Source organism: Mytilus galloprovincialis, chromosome 14 (genome assembly GCF_965363235.1).
Source record: "Mytilus galloprovincialis chromosome 14, xbMytGall1.hap1.1, whole genome shotgun sequence".
NCBI lineage: Eukaryota > Metazoa > Mollusca > Bivalvia > Mytilida > Mytilidae > Mytilus > Mytilus galloprovincialis.
Genome location: NC_134851.1, coordinates 56325554 through 56333094, shown reverse-complemented (window position 1 = coordinate 56333094; position 7541 = coordinate 56325554). Strand labels below are relative to the sequence as shown.

The 7541-nt window shown below is 34.6% G+C and overlaps 1 long non-coding RNA gene across 1 annotated transcript; it reads left to right on the top strand.

Moving 5' to 3' along the window:
• Nucleotides 1-3302: 3302 nt before the first annotated feature.
• On the top strand, nt 3303-7167 carry LOC143058423 (uncharacterized). Its single transcript, XR_012973054.1, has 2 exons — nt 3303-3348; nt 4566-7167. It is a non-coding gene; the product is annotated as an uncharacterized LOC143058423 (long non-coding RNA).
• The last annotated feature ends 374 nt before the right edge of the window (nt 7168-7541 follow it).

Genomic DNA, 7541 nt, shown 5'->3' with positions numbered 1-7541 from the left:
AAGAAATCGATAATATTGACAAATTGAAGTTAGGGTCACGATTTTGTATTCTATCTTTTTTTTCAAACTTTTTACACGTTACATGCATTAGGATTTAAACAATCTGTATAGTGATTTAAATTTGTACCTGCTTTTGTTTCGGACAAGAATATTATTCTATTATGTCTACTGTTATGATATATCAAAGTGTCTATTGGATTTTTAATATTCATGCACTATTTGCAATCATATTTCAAAATGAACTTTCATATTTTACGGGCTTCACATTCGGCCGTTTCATTTTTTTTTTTTTTGGCTAGGGAGAAAGTAAGCATAATCATTTTATCATTAAATGAACAAGTATTTTATTGATTTATTGACCAGTGGCAAATAATTTTTTATATCGTGCGTGTTCATGACGATAAGTAATTAACATTATAAACAACAGGTAGGTCATGTACTAGAGGCTGTCCGGAATGAAGGTCGGGAATATGTGGACTGGGACTGGAAAATAAGCGTATATTGGATAGGAACAATCATTACATCAGACCACCTACGAGCACCTCAAAGAGTTGTTACAAGGTTTATTAACGTACTCATAAGCCAACGATTTTGTACCTTATGCAATATTACAAATCAAATATACGTTAAAGTACAATATGTAACATCATAAGAAGATATAAAATAGGGGTACCGGGTTGAGGGGTGTGAGGATTACCTTTCTTCCATTTTTAGCTCACCTGGCCCAAAGGGTCACTTTGCGTCCGTCGTCCGTCGTCGTTAACTTTTACAAAAATCTTCACCTCTGAAATTACTTGGCCAAATTAAACCAAACTTGGCCACAATTATCATTGGGGTATCTAGTTTAAAAAATGTGTCCGGTGACCCGGCCAACCAACCAAGATTGCCGCCATGGCTAAAAATAGAACCTAGGGGTAAAATGCAGTTTTTGGCTTATAACTCCAAAACTAAAGCATTTAGAGCAAATCTGACATGGGGGTAAAATTGTTAATCAGGTAAAGATCTATCTGCCCTGAAATTTTCAGATGAATCGGACAACCCGTTGTTGGGTTGCTGCCCCTAAATTGGTAATTTTAAGGAAATTTTACTGTTTTTGGTTATTATCTTGTATACTATTATAGATAGAGATAAACTGTAAACAGCAATAATGTTTAGCAAAGTAAGATTTACAAATAAGTCAACATGACCGAAATGGTCAGTTGACCCTTTTAGGAGTTATTGCCCTTTATAGTCAATTTTTAACCATTTTTCGTAAATTTTAGTAATCTTTTACAAAAATCTTCTCCTCTGAAACTACTGGGCCAAATAAATCCAAACTTGGCCACAATCATCATTGGGGTATTTAGTTTAAAAAATGTGTGGCGTGACCCTGCCAACTAACCAAGATGGCCGCCATTGCTAAAAATAGAACATAGGGGTAAAATGCAGTTTTTGGCTTATTACTCCAAAACCAAAGCATTTAGGGGAATATCTGAGAGGGGGTAAAATTGTTAATCATGTAAAGATCTATCTGCCCTGAAATTTTCAGATGAATCGGACAACCCGTTGTTTGGTTGCTGCCCCTGAATTAGTAATTTTAAGGAAATTTTTCAGTTTTTGCTTATTACCTTGAATATTATTATAGATAGAGATAGACTGTAATCAGCAATAATGTTCAGCAAAGTAAGATTTACAAATAAGTCAACATGATCGAAATGGTCAGTTGACCCCTTTAGGAGTTATTGTCCTTTATAGTCAATTTTAACCATTTTTTTTTTTAATCCATCTGTGTCCTTTGTTTAATATGGACAAACACCAAGGTGAGCGACACGGGCTCTTTAGAGCCTCTAGTTTTAATAAAATATATCACTCACAAATCGACTAAATGTATTCTAGCTGTATCCCCTATTATATTTTTTTTCGGGGAGGGGATGGGGATCCACACATTTAGAAAAAAGTGAATTATCAATAGGACTTCTCAATTGATGTACATGTAAAGTACAATATAAGTAAAGTATGTGTTCTGGTTTTGGCCCAACATTGTGTATGTAAGAAAATATTCTAATTTCTGTTATACCAGATATGAATTATTATCGACTCCTAGATATTAAGAATTGAACGATGGACAATTAGTGCGTGAATTTTTCTTGCTACCTGATTGGAAGAAAATACGAGACGTGAATAATCAAAGTTTATTGATTGGTTAGGACAATCCAGACCTAGTAAATGTCCTTCAATCCCGTAGAGTATCGGATTTGTCCTCTCTATTTTAGCAATTAGATTTTGCCTGGTCATTAATCATGCATATTCATGATATTGGTACACAGGTAACTTTTATCTATAAATAGTCGAATCTTCTGGAGTTTCGTAAACAACAACGTTAAACGATATATATACTACTTCATAACGTGTGACATCACGTGTGTGGTAAAATTTGTTGATTGATGCACGTGGCTATTCTAGTAAATGAATTAATCTACAAAGCGAGAGCACTTTCCATTTTCATCAGCTAAGAGTCGACTAGCCCTTTTTGAAAGGCTAATGCTTGTTAAAAGATATCGTTAATCGAAAGCAATAAACACAAGCGTTTGCCTTTCAAAAAGGCTATTCGACTCTTAGCTGATGAAAATGGAAAGATAAAAGTTACCTGTGTAAAATATAATTGCTAGAATAGAGAGGACAAATCCGATACTCTACGGGATTGAAGGACATTTACTAGGTTTGGATTGTCCTAACCAATCAATAAACTTTGATTATTCACGTCTCGTAATATCTTCCAATCAGGTAGCAAGAAAAATTCAACGCACTAACTGTCCATCGTTCAACTCCTAGGAGTCGATAACAATGTAACCGACATTTGAAAGTTTTAGACCTTTTAGTGAAGCAGTTTGTAGTGTTTAAATCCGGCGAAGCTGGTCGAATAGTCTTAGTATCATTAGCAGGTCAAAACCGAGGTCTCGAACATGCCAGGTGCGTTGGAATCTTAATTAACTAGGATTGCCAGTTTTCATGTCGCCGAGTTCCCTGGCTTCCTCCGCCTATCAATAAATTGACAACCATGTAATATCAAATAGTGCGGAAAGTGCCGTTAAACACCAATTTATTTATTCTAATCCATATATTTTAAGTTGTTTTTCAAGTTGAGAAGGTACATACCAGTATGTACTTTATCAAAAGTTTATCGGCTTTATTGATAATGACATCTATATAACATAATTATATTTACTAAACAAGACAATCCACCTGTAATAAACGTAATAGGATGGAAAACCCCTGTTTTATCAAAGGTTATCTGTTTGATTTATAACCTCTTGCGAGCTTATCTGTAACATGTATAACTAATGAAGACAGCCATCCGGTTAGTATAAGGTAAAAACTTAAGCTTCATATTGAATTTTATGCTTTTTGTGCTGACTACGTCAGGCGACCAAAGTCTGCAAAATGCCTAGCACGTGAAAGACCTCACAAGAATACTGCAATGGGTCGGTGCTTTTACTAAATGTTCTCCGACTCTCTATATTTTTTTTGTGGAAGTCGTTTTCCATTGTATCGAATACCACACATTTCAACTTCATGTTCACCAACGTGTTATGTTGTTTCCAGGCGCGGCTCTAATATTTGAAGAAAAGAAGGTAATTTTGACGTGTTTTATTCCAAAATATTTAATTTCAATGGAAGTTGCAACGGTTGTCCTACCTGGGTCTGTTCATACATGTATATAATGAGAAGAAGATTCCTAGTTCCCTTGTGATTTTAAGGTCAACATCACAAAGGTCTAAGTACTCAACATTGTGTATGTAAGAAAATATTCTAATTTCAACTATATCAGATATGAATTATTCAGTGTATGTTAAAACTTGTTTTTGTTGAAATGTCTTTTTGATCGAGTTCAGAAATTTCAATTCATAATCTATAAATGTGTCTTTTTATGTTGTAATGTTAAACTACTGTTCCATGTTAGGGTAAAGGTTGGCGCATGTTATAACGCTAGAACCATCTGCATTTATATGCACCTGTCTCAAGTCAGGAGCCTGTTGTTCGGTGGTTGTCGTATGTTGTTTAGGTTCATACATTTGTATGTGTTTCTCATTTTTCTTTTCCTTATATTCTTTCGTTGATTTTCTTGTTTGAATTGTTTTAGACTAGTCATATTTGGACACTTTCTAGCTTGCTGCTCCGTGTTGAAGGCTTTATTTTTACCTATAAATGTTAACTTTTTATACATTTTGAAATGGATGGAGAGAGTCGCATTGGCACTCATTTCACATCTTCTTATTTATACTAACTTGAATAACTGTCATCATATAATGAGCTTTCTCCCTTTATGAGGATGAGGAAAGGGTCTTACATTTCTTTTATTTCTTTTATTTGCATTTAACACACTTTTATTCAGAAAGTATTTTCCGCCATACTGCAGAACGCGGGAAAATGTAGTGATTTTCTTGAGCCAAATCCATTATACTTTGTGTAAATAAAATATATCATGTTTATGAAATGACAAACCGATTTAAAAGTAATCGCAGTTACTAAATGAAATAACTTTCATCTTTACAACAAATACAAACTTCATATTTTCTTCTTTACAGTTGGTAAAATGACAACAGAAGACAAAGAATTCATATGTGGTCCGTGCGATTATCTACATACACCAAAGACAGCTGTTGTATGGTGCCCGACATGCGAAGAAGGACTATGCCACGACTGCAGCGTCCACCATACTGCTGGAAAATTATCTAGAGATCACAAACCTATAAATATTGATCACTATAAAGAAATGCCTATGCAAATGATTGAAGAGGTTAAGAAATGTTTGAAACATGACGAAATTTACGAATTGTATTGCCCAAACCACAAAACTCATTGCTGTGTTCAATGTGTGAAAGAAAAACATGCAAAATGCACCGGTGTAACACTACTCCGTAAAGTAATTGAAAATATCAAAACTTCCGCTATGGTTACCGAAATCAATCAAGAGTTAGAGAACAGAATGGAAGGGTTAGTTAAACTTACAGAAAACCGAAAAAAGAATGTTGATCGAATAAACAAACAATCATCTGAGTTGTGCACTGAATTTCGGCGCATGCGCAAGGAAATTGAAAGCGTGCTTGATGAATTTGAGAATGCGCTGAACGAGCAAGCAATAACAGTCAAGAACACTCAATCCTCAATAGTAAATAATACGATTTATAAAATTGGGTCGCACGAGTCTGTATACAAGGACCTGCATTCGGATCTTCAAAAGGTGATAGCATACGGAAATAATTTTCAAGTATACTCAGCGGTTAAAACTATCGAAGAAGCACTGGTTAAAAGAGATGGTGAACTGGAATCGCTTATAAAAACCTCAAGTGGTTTACAAGAAATAAATGTTGTTTTCAATTGTAGCGAACAATTATCTTCGCTGCTTACTAAAGACGTTCAACTCGGAATGGTTAATACATCATGTTCACCTTTAGAATTCGATTTTAAAATACCACACGGCCAAGAAGCACAAATATCATCAGCGAACACGGGAACTACAGTGTCAAAATTGAAAACCAAAACGTATGTGCAAACATTCCAAGCACACCTTTCTTTATCCTTAGATAGTAGTAAAACAAACATTTCGAGCATTGTCCCATTGCCCTCTGGACAAACGGTCATAACAGATAATGGAAGTAACCAAGGTGTTATGCTTTTTCACAGTAATGGGAGTTTCGGCACCAGATTTAAAAATCTTGGCATTCCGTATGGGGCGTGCTTGATTAGTGATTCTGTTCTTGCTGTATCGTTTCCTAATAATGAAAATATAAAGTTACTAGAAATACTCGAATCAACATACTCAATAAAGAAACTTTTAAAAATAAACCAAGCATGTTATGGATTATCAATTAATTCGGACGGGAACATAGTAGCAGCTAGCGCAGTACCCGATAACGGTATCATTGTCGTGGGGTTGAACGGACAAATTTTAAAACGTATAAATATGAATTTACCAATGATCAGAAAATGTTCATTGCTACAGAGACAAAATAATCGTAACCGAATTTGAGTCCACTGAAATTTTGGTCTTTGATCCTGAAGGAAAGAAAGTAAAAACACATACTTTCGATTGGGAACCAGATACAAGAAATATATGCGTTGACAAACACGGTAATATATTTGTGTGCGCATTGCACACAGAAAGGGTAACAGTAATTGCAAACGAGGGTAACATTAGAGTTGATGTTTTAGAACCTGAAGATAGACTTCATATTCCAAAAGCAATAGCTTATGACGAGAAAAATAACACAATTGCAGTTGCGGGTAAAGATGGGCTATTTTCAGCAATTTACGACATTTTTTATAACTGAGGCAAATACAAACAATCAATTGTACATGCACATGTTATAAGTATGTGTTGGTGACCTTCTGCTGTTGTTTTTTCTATGGTCGGGTTGTTGTCTCTTCGACACATTCCCCATTTCCATTCTCAATTTTACATCAAATAATAAAGCATGCACACATTTAAATTAATATTTAATTTGTTTGCATTGCATTGATAACATTATATTTTTTATTTTATTGAAAATTACAATATGAAATCAAATCAAGTTAATTAGATAAGTATATAATTTCAAAGAAGTACCTGATATTTTACGATCAGAAATATCTTCCTATTAATAATCCGGGTTTTGCAATCATTGATAAAAAGCCAATGCAAATACAATTTTAGTAGCCATTCATGAAAAAGTAATATATAGAACTTTGTTTTAAGAAAAGAAATTATGTCAATCCTTTTATTTCAAAACAAAAGATTTGTAACCACTTTATGTGTCGTTGAAATTTTGAAACGTGATCTGTCTTTTGTAATCTTTTTTTCTTTCTTCAAAATATTGTGAACGGCTTTGGACTAGATTTCAATAGCTGCGAGTACTCTTATAGATCTTATGTCTTTTGTTTTTATGCCACTGTGTTCTTCTCCGTACCCATGTGTTGAGGCATGTAACTTCCCACTGATTTTTACACCCTATTCTTATATTGTGCTGTTACACCATGGACTAAGGTTATGGAAGGATATAGCAATTAAAACATGTCTAACATTGATATAGCCTGTATGTGTCTGTCCCAAGCCAAGAGCATGTATTCTGAAATTTAGTGATTGTGGTCATTGTCTGTCATAACTCTTTTCGTTTATAGTTTTAAAATAAATTAGTTTTCTCGTTTGAATTGCTTCATATTATGTCATGCCGTGCCTTTTATGGATGACTTCATAATGTGGTGTTTGCTCATTGTTGAAAGCCATGTCAATGTGGTGACCTATTGTTGTTTACATTAACGCCATTTGGACTCTGGTTGATAGTTGTCATAGTTGACACGACTGGTCTCATCGGAAAGTATCTTATCATTGTATCCTGGTCATCAATTCGTCATGTAGTCATCCGTTTTTGAAGTCCAGGCCACATCTAGACTGGTTCTCTGTCCTTTATCTGTTTGGCTTTGACAGATACCCGTATGTTGCAAGGGAGAGGACCAGCATAAGGCCACATCAAACAATCGAACAATTCTCTTCCTTCAACAACATGTATAACAATAATAAAAAA